The 18,710-nt window shown below is 50.8% G+C and overlaps 1 protein-coding gene and 1 long non-coding RNA gene across 5 annotated transcripts in view; one reads left to right on the top strand and one right to left on the bottom strand.

The window, feature by feature from the left end:
- The window catches only part of RALGAPB (Ral GTPase activating protein non-catalytic subunit beta), a 2,268,266-nt gene extending 2,253,719 nt beyond the window's left edge, over positions 1-14,547 (bottom strand). Inside the window, exon 1 of one of the 3 annotated variants that reach the window (XM_078652319.1) lies at positions 14,432-14,547. The gene's annotated coding sequence lies outside the window, so the exon portion shown is untranslated. The remainder of the gene's footprint in view (positions 1-14,431) is intronic. The other 2 variants (XM_078652321.1, XM_078652322.1) reach the window with 2 other exon arrangements.
- A 15-nt stretch (positions 14,548-14,562) lies between these two features.
- The window catches only part of LOC144768546 (uncharacterized), a 13,955-nt gene continuing 9,807 nt past the window's right edge, over positions 14,563-18,710 (top strand). The window contains exon 1 of one of the 2 annotated variants that reach the window (XR_013598566.1): positions 14,563-14,700. This is a non-coding gene — a long non-coding RNA (uncharacterized LOC144768546). The remainder of the gene's footprint in view (positions 14,701-18,710) is intronic. The other variant, XR_013598567.1, reaches the window with a different exon arrangement.

Raw genomic sequence — 18,710 nt, 5'->3', positions numbered from 1 at the left:
AATCCCCAGGTGGTACAATAGGTAGACCCTCAATCAACTCAGGGTTAGGCAGCTCAAACATCACCTGTACTGGAGGCCCAACACCAAAAGAGGGAGGGTAAGCGGGCACCTGGGGCCGACCGATTGGTTCTAACAGCTCTGAGCTCTTGGTCAGTCAGTCAATCACAGTCCACCAGCCTTGATAGTGCTGTAAATCTATTTGGCCCCTGCGGGATGGATAAACGATTGTAATTCCCCGTCAAATTATATCTCCCTGCCGTGGGGTTGAGATAACTAGCCCTGATCGGCTCAGCCGGCTTCTGGGACACTTGTAATGTGGGGAGTTCAGATCATCATGCCTCTTCGGAAGCTCAGCCTTGTAGAAAAATCCCAAGGGCAAAATCTGAATACCGTGTTTCCCATTGGCCAGTCCAGCACGCACCTCCCAAAAGATTTTCTCCACGGGCGGTGGGTTACTAAAATTCACCACCATACAGTCACCCCCCCTTGTTTTCTTAGAATTTCCCAGCCAAGCAACACGGCGTACCATAATAATATTGCGTTCAATCGCTGGGCCCACAGCGATGTTACTGGACAACCAATGGGTAACCTTATTCTTAAGTTGGGAATAGCCCTCCTTTAAACCCGGTGGGAGAGACGGGACGTTCCCTAGGATAACCACCAGTGGTGTTGATAGATCAATAACTGCTAGGTTCTGCTACACCTCGTTTGAAAGCCTCTGGGACACGCCATCATTCTTTCCTGGATCAAGAGAGGCTTGACCGGGTTGCTTTACTAACAAGGTCCCCTTTGACGTCAAACTATAAGATGCCTTGTCGCACTTTCCCCCTAAGCTGCTACTAGCCGTATTTGTGGCAGGAGACGCAATATTAGTTGGAGGGCAAAAAAACCCAGACACCCCCGCCCTGAAAGCACAGGGCCCAATGCAGTTTTGGGCTCTGTTGAGGCCGACAACGCAGCTTTGGAGTTGAATTGATTGTATTAATTTATTCTGGTCTACTATGCTTTGCTCAATGTAGTTTAGCTTAGCCAGAATTGGGCGTAACTTTTCTTCTAGCATACTGCACAGGGTAGATTTGAAGGCTTCAATCATGGGGAGATCAGCCTCTGAAGGGGCTACTGTCAAAGATGCCCTATTATCTAACGCTGGTTTTATCAACGGATTAGGTTTGGTCTTTTTGGCTTGGCTACCTATTGCTTTACCTTTTCTTTTTGTACTACCATAAAACCGGCGTGCCTCCCCCAATTGTTGTGGCGGGTTTGGTTCGTCGGATGTCTCTATTGAAATGTAAGAAGTCTTCCCACCCTCCCCACCTTTCCCTTTGGTGGCTACGGGAACGGCCCCCTTCCTATTTTCAATAATTACAACAGGGGATAGGGGCATGGATGTTACCTCCCTCTGGGATTCTAATACGGGGGCGAGCACGTCAGTGTTTTGAGTAACACTACCCAACCCCGGTGAAAGTATAATACTTCCAGCCTCATCGATACAGTCCTTTGAGTGATTATTAATCCCACCCAGGAGAGGAAGAAGGCCGCTGGTGAGAGATCTAGATAAACGCCTATTTACCCATTCGATCTCTCTATAACTGAAGCAGCTCTAGTTAGAAAGGCATCCATGGTGGTTACAGTTGCTCTAGCTGTACCTATGGTCCCCTCCTGGGTCTTTCGCCTCCCCATGACAAAATGAACTAGATAATATCCCAAGCTTGCCTCAAACAAATAGGCCCACAATAAGGAGCCCACAACAAGGTAGACACTATATACTCACAAACACAAGGGCCACCAGATAAAAACATATGAGAGAAAAATATTTAAAAATGAGAAAAAGTCACCATGTAATGTAAATAAATGTCCATTTATTTATTTATTTATTTATTTTTAAATATATTTTTATTGCAGGAATTAGTAAATCGGTACAAAATCGACCAGCATAATAACACAAGCAATATCAGCGAAATACAACCCTCTGTCCCCGCACCGTAAGTTCCGTACCCAGCCGTCCGGCCCACAACCCTGGGGTCGGGCGGCGAAATTCAATGGGGGCTCAGAAGGATGTCAGAGCTGGTCCGGATGATCCACTGTCCGTCATCTGCTTTTCCAAACAAGCCTATAAACCCAAAAGAAAACCCCCCCCACCCTCAAAATACTACTAACCAAAGTAAATCCCACCCAACCCCGCCATCAGCGCCTGAGAACAACCGCAACAGGATCTACTATGGGACCCACGGGGAAAGCAACAGGAATAATAGTGCAAACGTTTTAATGGGACTCGGGGCAAGTCGCTTCTTCACCTTCAGAGTCGCTGGGGGCGCAATAATCCCTGAGGGCCTGCACTAACATTTCCCACTCCAACGCTGCCTCCTGCGTCTTCTCATTACGCTGCCTCCCAGCCAGTTGGTATCTCAGGGTGCTCTCCCCCGCCGCCCACTTCAAGAGCTCGCTGTGCCATCGACTTCCTGTCGGACCCACTCGTGCCTTCCAGTTCCTGGTCACCTCTCGCTTAGCAAGAAGGAGCCCTAGGTCGATAAATTTGCTGGAGATTTTATTCTTAGGGGTATGAGGGAACCAGTGTAGGAGTCCCACCGCCGCATCAAATGATAAGGATCTCCCCGTCACCTCCTCCAGGGTCTTCATCACTTCCACCCAGTAGGATGCTAATCCCGGGCAGGCCCATAACATGTGGAGGAGGTCCGCCTCCTGAGCCGGGCACCTAGGGCAATCCGCCGAATTCGTGGCAAAATATCGTTTAATTTTCACTGGGGTCAGATATGCTCTATGGAGAACGTAATAGTGGACCAGCTGAAAACGGGCGTGGCGTGTGCCCTTCCAGGCTCGCCGCACCAACTGGGACCAGGTCGTCTCCGGGATCTCCCTGCCAATGTCCTCCTCCCAGCGGTTTCTCAAAGTAGTGAGAGGAGCCAACCCCTCGTTGATCAATCTGCCGTAAAGGCAAGTGACCGCCTTCACCGTACCCGCAGACATCATCACGTATTGGCACACCGGAGATAAGGTGGGTTCCTCCTGCCCGCTCTTCCAGTGCGCCTGGATCGCTCGAACAATGGCCGAGTGCAACAGAAAGTCACCACGGGGGATCTCGAAGCGGTCGATAAGATCCTGGAAGTGCAAGAGCGCCCCGTCCTCATACAGATCCCCAACCAGCTGTAAGCCAGCGTCCTCCCAGGCCGCCAATCGCGACCAATCGCCTCCATGGGGGAGGGCCGTCAGCATCCCCAAAGGTATTTCGGGCGCATATGGTGTTCTCAGATGGCCTCGGGCGTGAGCCCGATTCCAACATAGGCGGACGGTCCACTCCTCCAACGACAAATCCCGCAGGGCCAAACGTTGTCGCAGCACTATGAAGGAGAGAACATGCCTGGCCATGCCCGTCCCCCGTCTGTCTTCCGGGCCTCGAAATTCCCGGGCGATCGCCTGGGTGAAGGTCTGGAGCTGCGCCGCCAGATAATACTTTTCGAAGTCCGGCACCGCAAGCCCCCCCTCATCCTTCGGCCTCATCAGGGTCTTGAGGGCCACCCGACGGCGGCCCGAGCCCCAGAGGAATCCGACCACCATAGATCGTAATAGTCGAAACGTGGCCGGTGGGACCCAGATCGGTAGTGTCCGGAAATAATATAAGAGCCTGGGAAGCGCCACCATTTTAAGCAGAGCGATCCGTCCCGCCACCGAGAGCGGCAGCGTGGCCCAGAAGTCCATGCAGCCTCGAAGTGCTCGAGTGCTGCGGGCAATGTTCCCATCCAGGAGGTCGGATGGGTCGTGATAGACTAATACCCCCAGGTACTTAAAGCAGTCGGGCTCCCATCTAATCTCCCTACTTGGAGTAGGGGCGGGGGCACCCTTACGAACCGGGAAAAGACAGGTCTTGGACCAATTCACCCGGAGGCCCGAAACCTCCCCAAACTCCGTGAGCGCCGTCGCCGCTCCATGTAAAGCGTCGAGGGGGTCCTCTAGGAAGAGCAACAGATCGTCTGCATACAGCGAAACGTAGTGCGGGCCCGAAGGCATCCACAGGCCCATATAGTGGGCTCCCGATCGAAGATGCAGCGCGAGAGGTTCCACCGCCAGTGCAAAGAGAAGTGGGGACAACGAACACCCCTGCCTCGTGCCTCGTTCCACCGGATATTGCGAGGAAATCAGTGGTCCCGCCCGGACCCTGGCCGATGCAGAGGCATAGAGAACCGCGGTCCATCTGATGAAGCCCTCTCCGAGGCCGAATCTCCGCAGCACCGTGCAAAGGTAGTCCCACTCCAGGCTATCAAAAGCCTTCTCTAGGTCCACCGATAAGACAACCGGGGACGGGGCATCCACAAACGGTTCCCCTAGCAAACGGAACAACCTGCGAATGTTCATAGTCGTGTTACGCCTTGGGATAAAACCTGCTTGGTCCTCATGCACCAGGGAACTCATGTGTCCCAGCAGCCTCGAGGCCAAGATACTGCTCAGTATCTTATAGTCCACCGTCAGCATCGATAAGGGACGGTAAGACCCCGGGTCTGACGAGTCCCTTCCTGGTTTGAGGAGAGGAACCACCAACGCCTCACACATCGAGCTCGGGAGCCGCCCCAGCCTCTTCGCCTCTCTGTAGACCACCAATAACCTAGGGGCCAGGAGGTCAGCATAAGCTGCATAAAACTCCACGGGCAGGCCGTCCAGGCCCGGGGTCTTATTTCTCGCCATCCGTTTAATGGCACCGCGGATCTCCCCCAATTCTATGTCGGACCCCAGGGCTTTCGCCACTTCGCGCTCCACTGTTTGGAGCTCCAGTGGGCGCAGATAATTATCGAGCCGGTCAGGGTCTCGGGCGGAGCGACTGCGGTATAAACTTTCGTAATAATGCCGGAAGCAGCTGAGAATCTCCGGTTGGGTGTATACCTCGGTTCCGTCCGCCTTACGCATACTTGTCGTCAATGAGGACTGACGCGTAGGGTTGGCCAGCCATGCCAACAACGCGCTCGATCTGTCCCCCTCCGCGATGGACCGGACCGTGTAGGCCTTGTAGTCAAAACAGCGAAGCCGTTCGACCTCCGCCGCCACCTTCTCCCTCGCCCCCGCCGTGTGTACCTGTAATTCCGGGCACCCGGGGCGGCGAACTTCCAGCTCGCGGAGCTTCCGGTCCGCTGCGTCTAAGTCAGCTAGGATAACTCGCCTCATGCCCACCTTTTTAGAGATGCAGTAACCCCTCACCACTACCTTAAAAGCGTCCCACTCTAACGCTCTTGTACTCGCGGTGCCGCTGTTTGACGCAAAATATTCCGATACCTTATCCCCCAGGTCCGCCCTGAAAACACTGTCCTCAAGAATCTCGGGTCGTAACTTCCAGGTGGGCACCGCCGGCGCCCCGGGGAGCCAGCGAAGGTCCAGCAGGAGGGGGTTATGGTCTGAAATGGTCCTGGACAGGTACTCAGATCGGACCGCTGCCGAAACCAGTTCGGGCGAGCCAAGAAATCCATCCAGTCTGACATGCAACTCATGTAGGCTCGAGAAGTATGAATAGTCCCTAGATGTGGGGTGATGCGCCCTCCAGATATCCGTCAGACCCCAGTGGGTCTGCCAATCCTTACGACCCTTAGCCGTGCGACGAACCGGAGAATCGGGAAGGGGTGGATGTGAGCGGTCAGTGTCTACGTCCACTACTGAGTTGAAATCTCCTCCAAGCAAAAGGGGCCCGGAAAAGAAGTGGGCCAACGAGCCCGATAACCTGGAAAGGAAGGCAGTCTGGTCTATATTAGGAGCGTACATACAGCAAACGTTCAAGTCCCTCCCTCCTAAAGTGCCCGAAATGGCCACATAACGCCCCTCTGGATCTATCACTGTGTTCGTGACCTGGAAGGGGACCCCAGCTCTAACCCAAATTAGCGCCCCCCTGGCATACGCGGAGTATGATGTGTAGAAGACCTGCCCCCTCCATCTACGCTGTAGTGCCGCCCCTTCCGCCTTGTTCAGATGAGTTTCCTGCAGCAGCGCCATTTGCACTCCCCTACGCACTAAATAAGCGTGGACTTTGTGGTGCCTGGACATAGTATGAAGCCCCCGCACGTTCCAAGTAACACATTTCAAATTAGCAACATCAGCCATTGTCCCATATTGTCCTCGCACAGTCTCCCCATCCGGGTCCCCACAAAAAAAGTACATCATACCTCCCAGCACTGATGGCGGCCATTTTCCCCAACCAAGGCCAAACAACCCATGAACGAACCAAACCCCCACCCACCCTCCCCAGAACAGGACCCAAACAGCACCATCCAGATCCCATCCAAACCTTGCCCTCTAACAACCCAATAACCCCTACTAATCCTGCGGTCGCCACCGTAGGAAGGCCTTAAGGGCCAGGTGCGGGCCGGGCGGAGGCAGTGGGCCCTCGACGCTCAGGCTACCAGGACTAAAACAAGCCCAAAACAGTACCAAAGACCCTCGGGGCAAAAACAGGGGCACCCCACCCTCCCCGCCCTCGTTGTCAGCATCAAGTGACGGCAACCGCCTCCCCCCTGCCGGGCCCCCTCCCAAAATGAGGTAGCTTAACCCGTTACCCCTGTCCATCCAGAAGGTCTTCCGCCGACTTCGGTGTGATCACCGGTGTATGGGCGCTATCGGTCAACGAGTCCTCGGAGTCCGACTGTGCCCCCTCGTCACCCGGGTCCGCTTCCTCTTCAATGGCATCGTCCCGTGCGCCAGACAACTCAGATAACACCTCCAGCACTCCCCTCCGCTCCATCGACGTCTCTGCAGTTGAGGGCCCCCCTGAGCGGCCACGACGATTCCTAATCCTCCTGGATCGCCGTCTCTGTTCCGGCCCCTCCGCCTGTTGGGATGAGGAGCCGAAGCCATCTTTCCCTGCTCTGTAAAGCTCGAGCCAGGCACAGACATCCTCCGGGGTGTCGAAGAATTGAGTCTTGTCATCGACAATGATGCGGAGCCTAGCAGGATAGAGTAGCGAGTACTGGATGCCCTCGCTCCTGAGCTCGCGCTTGACCGCCAGGAAGGAGAACCGCCTGCGTTGAGTTTCGTAGGTGTAATCCGGGAAGATGTTCACCTGACTGTTCGCCACTTTGAATGGGCCATTATGCCTGGCGGCATTGAGGATGAAGTCTCTGTCCCGAAAGTGTAATAACCGCGCCACCACTGGTCTCGGGGCACGCCCCTGCTGCGGTGGCCGCGCCGGGACTCTGTGGGCACGCTCCAAGGTGTAGAAGGAGGATAGCCCCTCCGGGGCCACCGTGTCACGGAGCCAGGCCTCCAAGTACGCCACCATGTCGCCATCCTCGATCTTTTCCGGAAGGCCCACCACGCGGATGTTGTTCCTCCTGTTGCGGCCTTCCGCATCCTCCGCTCTCTGCTCTAGGGTCGCAATCCGGGATAAGGCGTCCTTCATAGACGCAGCCAAGGTTCGCTGCGCCGGCTCCAAGGTTTTCACCGAGCTCTCCACCTCCTTGACCCGGTCCGACAGTTTGCCGTGGTCCGCTCTAAGGAGACCAAGGCTCGTCGCCACCTGGGCAATGTCTTGTTGGAGGGCCGATCGCGTGGTCGCTATCGCCTCCAGGACGCGGTCGAACTGCTGTTGCATCAACGCACCACCAGAACTCTTTGGGTCCCCATGTTCCTCTCTGTCCTGGGTCTCCGAGTCTGAGGCGGTTGGGGTAGCCCCCTTGGCTCCTCTAGGTTTCCCCATGTCGCCGGGGGTACTCCGTGATGGTCCAGGAGCATGCGTCTCCGGGGGCAGATGCCGACCGCGACCCTCCCGGTCACTGGATCTTAAGTCGAGTATCGGAGACCTCCTTCTCCAGGGCCTGTGGGAACTTCTCCGCTTCGGCTCGCGCCACCACCACGGCGTCCGAGGGCACCGATAAGGGGGCGGAGACAACCGCCGCCAGGTCGGGCAGGCCCGCACAGCCGCTAAAGTCCCGGGGTGAGGGTCACCAACTCCACCGGACGATTTGTGGCGCCAGAGTGTCGCGCCTCCCATGGGAGTGGACAGGCCAGGAAACTGTAGCCAGGTGCGGCGTCGTGAGCGCGGCCACCGCCTGGTTCTCCAGACGTCCGCTCACGGGATCCACTATAACGTGGGCATCCGCCCGGTTACCCAACCGAGTGCATTCTCGTTGTGGAAAGTCCGATCCGACCGATATCTAGTGCACAAATCAGCCGGGGATGGCAAAGCCGGGGGCTAGACGCCGCCGGCGGCGCTCCTCCAGTTCAATGGATCCGGCTAGGGGGACAATGAAGTCCGGGCGCCATGTTGGATCCGCAAACTTCGGTTTTACGCCGGATCACCACTCGTCCGAGTCACAGCAAGGGCCCTGGCAGGTCGTCGTCGGTCCGTCCAGCAGAATGCGGGGTGCGGGGTGCCCCGCAGCCTCCGATTTACAGGATAATCACGGGCTCAGTCCCGGAGCCGAGCTCTCAGGCGACCATCACCATCGGCGCCCAAGCCACGCCCCCATGTAAATAAATGTCCATATGGCTATAAACATAGATTAAAATATCCTGGCCCAACCCAGCCTCTTCCAACCGCTGATGGGCGCGACCGCGGGCGGGGGCGATGGTGCACTATATAGCCAACGGGCAATGCAGCTCAGGTGTGGCGTATCCTGTGAACCCCTAGTACATGGAGTCCCACAGCAGTTCGCTGTCCGGTCCTCACTCAGTCCTTCCAGGCAGAAAACAACAGCGCAGCGGCTCCCACGAAGCTGTTAAAAAGCTGTTGGCAGCGGGCAATGCAGCGCAGGTGTGGTGTATCCTGCGGCCCTCCTGGGATATGGAGTCCCACAGCAGTTCCTTGTCCGGTCCTCACTCGGTCCTTAGATAAAGTTCTGGATGTTAGAGGGTGGACCCGACCACCGGGCTCCGACGGGCGTGGGTCATCACCTCGCTTATCAGAACGGTGCTGTGAGTTGTAAGCCCCTCTGACCCCTTCTGGTCCTCCAAAAACAGTCCACGCAGTAGGAATAGTTGTGGCTATAATTGTAGCAATAATTGAGGCAATACCCGTGCCCAGGATCTCGCGGCTCTCAGTGACGAGCCTCTGGCCCTCCAAAAGCAGTCCCCACAAAAAAAATACTTGTGGCAATAAATTGTGGCAACTCCTGAGCTATGGGTCTTCGGCTCTCAGTGACAAACTGGTTCGCCCCCGCTCCTACTGCTCCTGCCGTAGCCTCGTTATGGCAGGCGACCTCGTTGGCTGCAGGGAGTCGGGAGTCTTATCGGGAGTTTTGTGCCACTGCGGCTCCCACAGCTCCTGAGGCCGCGCAGCTTCACGGGCTTTACAGGCTTCACGCGCCCCCTGAGAAGCACCGTAACCCCCGCCGCTGTAGCTCCTCTGTCCGCCCGTACACAGCCTGAACTGCCTTCACGCCTCAGTGTCGGGGTCTGTCGTCACTTCCTGCCAGGCAGGAGTCCTTTACTAGAATACATCCTAACTCAGAAATATGGGATGCCAGAAGCTCAAGGGGAACATGGTGTGGACATCGGTGCAAGAAGTCATGAAAAAATGTAATGTTTAAGCGGTATATGAAAGTCATTCCTAAGAGATTATTAGTCACCACTGCTGTGTTTTTGTTCTACTTCACAGAGTGCAGAGCGATGTTGGGCGATCAAGTACTGTGACCTTTCCAGGACTACAGACAGAGCTCGCGGCACAGGGGAATTCAGCATTACTCTTTCAACGGTCAAGGTCACTGCTTTAAAGATTCAAACGTGCCACACCTGGTCAACAAATGCTAATGTTGTGATCATTGACTTCAGTAGGAAATAACTTCCCAACTATAGGAAGGGGCAACTTCTTTCTCATTATAAAGAAATACTTCCGAACTAGGAAGGAGCATGTATTACACAAAGTGGGTTACTCTGAGATTATTCCCTGGAGATCCCTGGCAGGGGCTCCATCCCAAGGAGGGAGCTATACAGTGGTCAGTTACAATGATGAAACAACATCAGGCCAAATGTTCTACGGAACATATCGGCAATATTTAATACAAACTATGGTAGGTGTATTAGAAGAATTGAGGCAAAGTCATGGCGGGGGAGGGGGCCTTCCTGGCAGCAAAAGCTCCCAGAAAGGCTCGGCGGTACTTACATTGTGATCCTACTTAAACTTAGCATCTGCTGAACAAGAACAGGCCACAAACAGGTAGCAGTCAAGACCCAGGGGGTACTGGCAAGCTACCGCAATGTTCTTGAGGGGTTGAACTGGAAGAAAATAGTCAAGGGCGGAGCCTGTGGCCCGGAAAAAGTTGGGAGGTGTGATGGCACCGGACGTGTAAGGTCACCCGGGCAGGTTGGAAGCAGGCGCTTAGCCGGAAGGAAAGGCATGGTGGTACCTACCGGAAGTGAAAGGTCACCCAGTCGGGTTGGAAGAGGATGCTTACCCGGAAGCAAAGGTGGTTGCACCGGAAGTGAAAAGGTCACCCGGTCGGTTTGGAAGCAGAAGCTTACCCGGAATAGAATGTGTGGAGCACCGGATGTGAGAGGTCACCCGGTATGGTTGGAAGCGTATGCTCACTCGGAACAAAAGGTGATTGCACCGGAAGTGAAAGGTCACCCGGTGGGGAGTGAATGCTGGCGGGCCCTGAATGTAGGGCACAGTGCTTCTGGCTATATTACAGAGGTTACAGGCTTTCAAATTAATTGAGGTAAAGCATGTGGAAGGATCGCTTGTACGTTTAAACTGCCTAATAAACTGCGTCCTCAATTCTGCCAGAACGTGAATCTGGTGTGGTCTAAGTTTGCGGGATCCGGGTGGGGCGACCAGGTGGGGGGTGCCTTCATGAGAAGTTAGTCGATGATCAGGACACGCAGGCAGTGTTACAACCAAGAGTCTTTATTTATTAATCAAGTACAATGACATGATCCCAGCCACAGCTTCAGTAAGATCGTTCTCTCACCTCCCAGGCGCCTCGCATAGAACGTTCACCAATGCGGCATTCCATGTGATGTCACAGCGGTGAAGACCAAAGACGTATGCCAAGCAGGGGTGAGGAGACGGGTAAAGGTTCTCCCCTCGGTCAAGGATACCACACATCCCCCTCCCTACAATTTGAGAACAACATTTAAAACAAGGTGCAGGAAATTACCAAGGGAACAAAAGATGAGGGGAAAACGTTGCTTACAATTTTTATAAGTGAAAGAATTCATTCTGTGACGTATTGTTCCAAGTACTTTGGGCGGACAACCTCCCTACAGCTTGACCTCCGAGTAAGATTGGCACTTCCCGAGCCGCTCGGCTCTGATGGGTCTCCTTTGGTGTGCGAATCATACTCACAGCTAGGTCTGTCGTCATCATGTTGTGTGGGAGCGAGGTATCTTACCACCCTCCCCAAATTCCAAATCTTCCCCTCTTGTGTCTTTACAGCATTATTGAAAATCTTCACAATCTTTATTTATAAAGTTTTATATAGCGGAAACTTGATCCCGAAGGATATCAGAGCGCTTTACAATTTGAGGCAAAGGTAACAAATCAGAACATTAGTCTAACATGGGAAATCTAATGGGCATTGAATCAACTAGTACAAACATTAATCAATATAACCTGAGTGCACGAGTAGGAATGGGCTATGCGATGGAGCATAGAGAGATAAGGGGAGTACATACAATAATCATATACAGGAATAATCACCAGTACCCAAAACAATAATCGAAGCAAGAGTCAAATGGGGAGTCTAAAAGGCATCGAATCAAATGTTGAATATCTAACAGATCATTGATACACCTGGGTGAACGAAGAATGTGGTAGACGATGGAGCATAATGACTCTAGCATGGAGCATGATTCTATTCACATTAACTATCAAAATTCAAGACATAAAAAGCACAACATGCTCCTAAGGTGACACTCCTTTCTGCATGCCCAAAACCCCAGACCTCTACTTCTTTGAACAACAAAGCTTCTATCAACATTTCAACAGCATTACAGCAAAAAAATGCGTAGAGCAGTGGTCATCACTGCCCCCCACCTGTATCATTACGCAGCACCTAACTCAAATGCAACATGAAGTTGTTTGCCTGATGAAGCAGCAATTGTTTCTCTACATTGTGTCCCTCCCTCTCAGCCCTCTGAGAGTGTTGCCTGGGCCGGGGATACTCAGAGAGCAGGGCTGTTTGTTAACTTGAGACAACGCCACCACACCCGAGAAAGTGAAACCATCGGGATCGGCCCACGGCCGCAGGAAACTAATACGTGCAAGTCTGCGCACACCAGCTGCCAGGTTTGGACAAGTCAGCGAGCGACTGGGCGGGTAGGCTAGGGAGACAGGGCCTAGTTTTACTTAAAGCCGCAGCCTGCGTACGCCAGGCCAGTACAGTACTGCGGCGCCGGCACGACTATACCGCGATGGCCGGTGGGCCTTCAGCGAATGTGAATGAAACATGGATGGATTGTTGCTTGCTGTGTTGGATTCTGTGTCCTGCTATTATTGTAAGTTCTATTTTGTAACATTTCTCCCATGTAACGTAACTGGTTCCATCATACAGCGCTCGGACACCTTCGGGTAAAGTCCACGCTCTCAGGTCAAACAGGATTACTTTAGAAGCCATCCCAGAGTCATTGGATGATCATCCAACTACCTTAGAAGTCATTTAAACGTCATCAGACATCATCAAGCTCTTGAAGTCATCATCAAGCTGCAGAAGCTCAGCCTGATGATTTGAGGATGACTTGAAAATGAGTATCTGATGCCTTCAGTAGGTGTCATTATTCGTGATGATTAAAGGATGACTTGAAAAGTAGTACCTGATGACTCTAGTAGGTGTCATTATTCGTGATGATTTAGGGAGGACTTAAAAATTAGTATCTGCTGACTTCAGAAGGTGTCATTATTCCTGATGATGACTTGTAAATGACTCTCCGATAACTTTACAAGATGACATTGTTCCTGATGACTTTGGGGTGATTTGAAAATAAGCATTTGAATACTTCAAAGGTACTATTGTGTTTTCAATAAGATGTTGTTGCGTCTGGTGATTTTAACAGGAATTGTTTGTCTATTTAAAGAGCTCGTCCACCACTTTGGTTTCAGTTTTCCAGAAAAATGCAAACTGTTGGATGATTGCACAATGAATTGCAGATAAACGTCTGACCTCCTGCAGCTGGGAGCCCCAAAACCCAAACACACCCTGAACCCCCAAATTAACCTTTGCACCCCAAAACCCAAACACACCCTGAACCCCAATATTAACCCTTGCACCCCAAAACCCAAACACACCCTGAACCCCAATATTAACCCTGGCACCCCAAAACCCAAACACACCCTGAACCCCCAAATTAACCCTTGCACCCCAAAACCCAAACACACCCTTAACCCTAAAATTAACCCTGGCACCCCAAAACCCAAACACCCCTAAACCCTAAAATTAACCCTGACACCCCAAAACCCAAACACACCCTGAACCCCCAAATGAACCCTTGCGCCCCAAACCCAAACACACCCTAAAATTAACCCTGGCACCCCAAAACCCAAACACACCCTGAACACCCAAATGAACCCCTGCACCCCAAAACACAAACACACCCTGAACCCCAATATTAACGCTTGCACCTCAAAACCCAAACACACCCTAAAATTAACCCTGGCACCCCAAAACCCAAACACACCCTGAACCCCCAAATTAACCCTTGCACCCCAAACCCAAACACATCCTAAACCCTAAAATTAACCCTGGCACCCCAAAACCCAAACACACCCTGAACCCCCAAAGTAACCCTTGCACCCCAAACCAAACACAGCCTAAACCCTAAAATTAACCCTGGCACCCCAAAACCCAAACACACCCTGAACCCCCAAATTAACCCTTGCACACCAAACCCAAACACACCCTAACCCCTAATATTAACCCTTGTACCCTAAAACCCAAACACACCCTAAACCCTAACGCTAACCCTGGCACCACAAAACCCAAACACACCCTGAACCCCCAAATTAACCCTTGCACCCCAAAACCCAAACACACCCTGAACCCCCAAATTAACCCTTGCACACCAAACACAACCTAAACCCTAAAATTAACCCTCGCACCCCAAACCCAAACATCCTCTAAACCCTTAAATTACACCTGCCCCCCCAAAACACAAACCCACCCTCAACCCTAAAATGACCATGTACGCCCTAAAATCCAAAAGCCCTACAAACCCCCAAACTTTTTATGAATGCGGAATGCCGGGAGGCGCTGCTGTGATATGATACTTTCTGTACCCCCAGGCTGCACTTCCTTCATAGAGTATTTCCATAAACACATAGTTTAGTGGAATCCGATTGTTAGACTCTTTAAACAACTGCGGACAGACCTGCTCATGGCCCGAGGAATAGGTCTTGCAAAAGGAAAACAAGCTTTGTCGTCATGGTGACTGTCGAATTCACTCCATCACAATACTAATATACATTTTTAAAAAGCACAGCTGCCTCGAACACAATGCCAAAATCACCTACTGTAAACCATCAGTCTGCCGGCAGGCTGGGACTCGAACCGCAGATCCTCAATGGAGAGCAGCACTCTCACCTTTTCATATACCGGAAGCCGGTAGATTCCTCTAGCGAAAGCCTACGCACGTCCGGGAGCGCCGGAAGTGACGTCATTGTTCTGCGGCAAGAACGAAGACTGCCGTGAGTGTAATGGCCATTAAAGGGACAGGTGGATTGCTATCGGTCTCTTTATTTTCCCAACCCCACTTCTTTCATCGATTCCAGTGTATACTCAGGTAAGTGCTGCAGCTGTTAAAAAAGAGCAGCATCGATCCTCCGCTCTCGGTCCCAGCTGCTCAATTTCCGTCCCAGACCAGCTTTCTCATTTTTCGGAAAGCACGAGTTTTAACTAAGGGGTCAAATTCAGACGCAGCTCCCTGCATGTGTGTGCTTCGTACGTGGTATAATGAATGCCTACGTTGCAATGTGTGTGTATTATGTGTGTTTGATGTTTGTATCAGCCTGCCTGCTTGTTTAATATGCACCTTTTGTGTTTGAGCATGTGTATTTTTGTGTATGTGTGACGTAGTGCGTGCCAGTGTAAGTTGTGGAAAATTGCAGAAAGCCTAAAAAATGTGTTTTACAGCAAGTTCTTCGCCGTAAGGAAGAATAAATTACTGCCCGTATATTGTAGGTCCCATGTTGGTTCCAAGTGCACCAGCGTGTATTCAAGATTCTCGACCAAATGGAACAGTTTTCGATCTACTGAAAAGTTGTCAATCAAAGAAGGCTAAAAACATTTATTTATGTGAATATTGTATATTGTTGAGCATTACTTGTGTCCTTGCAACTTGTAGTGAGCTTTCATTACTAAATGAATGTGTGCTCTATTGTTGAATCCTGGTCACGTTCTCCAAGCTGTGTAGTGTGCAGAGCAGCACATCTTCTAAAACAGTGGTTCCCAAACTTTTGACTCCTGAGGACCCCCATTGAGTCACCACTAGAAGCCGGGGACCCCCAAGCACTTTGTAGGATTAAAATTTCAAACATTAAAACAGTAATTCGAAAAAAATGAACACACGTTTGCACACAAAACAAATCCTCGAATTACTAATGATTTTAGGAAAATATTTACAGGCCCCTATCACCATGAAAATCATTTTTTGCGGCGTTCCCGTGGCGATAGGGGCTTCGCCTTATTCACAAGGCAGCGTTAAGCCACTTAACGTGGCTTAACGCTGCCTTGTAAATAAGACCCCCTTTCATCCAATGCTTAGCGTTAAAGGGTGGGCAGTGGGTGTTGCGTGGACGTTTCCCCTGCAACACCCATTGATTTTGACGCTGCCCCCTATTCACAAGGGCAGCGTAAATGGGAGGCAGCGCCAAAATTGAGACCAGGGACAACCGGGTCTTAACAGGAGAAATGCTTCATTTCTACTCGTTTTTGCAAAACGACTTGGATTGTTTATCTTCAGGAAGGTGACCATTCCTGCACCTCAACAATCTAAAAAAAAATGCCATTTTATAACTTTCATGTGTGCTGCATTAAGCAGCACACATAGAAGTGATAAAACGACACTTCAAGATTGTTTATGTGCAGGAAGGGGGACCTTCCTGTACATAAACAATCTTCCCCTGTTAAGTGTAGAGCCAGCGCAGGGGAAACGCAGGGCTGCACCATATTCTTGTAAATATGGTGCAGCCCTGCGTTTCTGAAGTGGCGGAGTGTGTTGTTAAGCCAAGGAGGCTAACAACACTCTTCGCCACTTCTGTTGTATTTTATATTGAAAGAATTTGCAAAAAAACAAAAAAAGTTAATGGGAAGGTTGGTGCTGCGTCTCCGTGACTAACTTTTCAATGGTTGGCTTTTTTTCGCAGTACGAGGCTCCTGCTCCTGCCAGGGCCAGACTGGAAACCCAAACCAGCCCTTGGCAAATGATTTCAGACCAGTCCCCATACTGAGTGCAGTGAGTGAGCCTGACCACTACAAAGGGGACTTTGGGTGGTCCTCCCCCCAGCAATTTAGGAAACAATGGTGCAGTCTACAACACATTGATCATTATATATTGAATTGTAGTAGCTTTTAAAGAATAGTAAATGAAGACCTGACTATGCACCAGAATACGACAATCTTTCTGGGGGTCCTTCAATGATTCCCCCACCATCACCCTCCAACAGTGCTTCTCATCTCTCCATAGCCCCGTTCTGTCACGTGTATTTCCTTTTTTATAGCATCTCTCATACCATTGCAGGATGTCACAGCACTTTACATCACACACATATAGAGACAGTGAATCATACATGTAAATCAGTGTATAGAAAATGTTACATAAGGCAAAGGGGACTACGAGGTGTAGAATTCACATGTCATTCATACTGGTAGGCATTTTTAAAGAGTGCTTGTTCTGGAGAAGCACAAACCCAGGATTCAGAAAATAACACAGTGGTTAGCAATGACTTTAACAATAAAAATGTATTTCCACCCAAATAAACCTTTTTAGCAGCATCAGGATAATGAAAGACTGGGAAAAACATAAGTTACTAACTTGTACCTTACAGTTTGCAAGCAGCTCTTTGATGACAGTTTATAGGTCTATTTGCTAGATTACGACTGTCACTTATGAACTGCAGAGTAACAAAAGAATCCCTGTGACAAAAGCAGTAACGCACTGACCTATGCATATAAAATACTGTTTCTTAAAATTCATGGTACACTTCCTTGCAGTAGGCATATTAACCCTCTGTGCTACATTGGATAAGTCAAAGCTGCCACCAGAAAAAACTCTCCTCTCTCCAGCAGGGACATTAATCACTGGCGTTATCTAGACACTTTTATTGTTCTTTGAAAACTGCTAATTAAACAAGATACTTTGCAGTGCTTTTAAAACTGCTGTCTGCGGACCCCCTGGGAATGTGTCAGGGACCCCTGGGGGTCCGCGGACCACAGTTTGGGAAACACTGTTCTAAAACACTGGCAGTTTTCATGGATGCGTTTCAAAGCATAAGGGTAAATGCTTCAAATAACTTAGCCGTTGTAATGCTGGTTTCTTATTTTGTTTGCTATTTGTGTAATTGAAAGGCCTGGTTGCCTGTGGTGATTGAGGTTTACGCCCTATTTAGGAAACGTAGTCCGACGCATTCCAACATCTTGCAATATCTACTTTCGCAAAACAGGCTATCATTCTGGTTTCGTTCCATGTGCATGCAATGTTTTTAACTCGTTTGTATATATTATTGAGACCGGGCCAATTACGTATTCCCTGTTTGCGCTAATTTACCTTGACCGCTAAGATCTCTGTAAAAATGAAGCAGGTCTTGTTACATCTGCCACTATCGATCCCAGCGATATATTATCCAGTTACAACCTGACCTAGTGCTAAAGTACTGAGGCAGAGGGATCGAGCCCTGAGATAAATCACATTAATATTTTCTCTCTCTCTCTCTCTCTCTCTCTCTCTCTCTCTCTCTCTCTCTCTCTCTCTCTCTCTCTCCTCTCTCTCTCTCTCTCTCTTCTCTCTCTCTCTCTCTCTCTCTCTCTTCGTTCTCTCTCTCTCTCTCTCTCTCTCTCTCTCCTTCGTTCTCTCTCTCTCTCTCTCTCTCTCTCTCTATCTCCTTCGTTCTCTCTCTCTCTCTCTCTCTCCTTCGTTCTCTCTCTCTCTATCTCCTTCGTTCTCTCTCTCTCCTTCGTTCTCTCTCTCTCCTTCGTTCTCTCTCTCTCCTTCGTTCCTCTCTCTCTATCTCCTTCGTTCTCTCTCTCTCTCTCTCTCTCTCCTTCGTTCTCTCTCTCTCTCCTTCGTTCTCTCTCTCTCTCTCTCTCTCTCCTTCGTTCTCTCTCTCTCTCTCTCTCTCTCTCTATCTCCTTCGTTCTCTCTCTCTCTCTCTCTCTCTCTCTCTCTCCTTCGTTCTCTCTCTCTCTCTCTCTCTCTCTCTCTCTCTCCTTCGTTCTCTCTCTCTCCTTCGTTCTCTCTCTCTCTCTCTCTCTCTCTCCTTCGCTCTCTCTCTCTCTCTCTCTCTCTCGTTCTCTCTCTCTCTCTCCTTCGTTCTCTCTCTCTCTCTCTCCTTCGTTCTCTCTCTCTCTCTCCTTCGTTCTCTCTCTCTCTCTCTCTCTCTCTCTCTCTCTCTCTCCTTCTCTCTCTCTCCTTCGTTCTCTCTCTCTCTATCTCTTCTTTCTCTCTCTCTCTCTCTCCTTCGTTCTCTCTCTCTCTCTATCTCCTTCGTTCTCTCTCTCTCTCTCTCTCTCTCCTCTCTCTCTCTCTCTCTCTCTCTCTCTCTCTCTCTCTCTCCTTCGTTCTCTCTCTCTCTCTCT

The sequence above is a fragment of the Lissotriton helveticus genome, chromosome 7 (assembly GCF_964261635.1).
Source record: "Lissotriton helveticus chromosome 7, aLisHel1.1, whole genome shotgun sequence".
In the NCBI taxonomy this organism is placed as follows: Eukaryota; Metazoa; Chordata; class Amphibia; order Caudata; family Salamandridae; genus Lissotriton; species Lissotriton helveticus.
The sequence above is the reverse complement of the archived record's forward strand: the minus strand, read 5'-3'. Positions and strand labels throughout refer to the sequence as shown.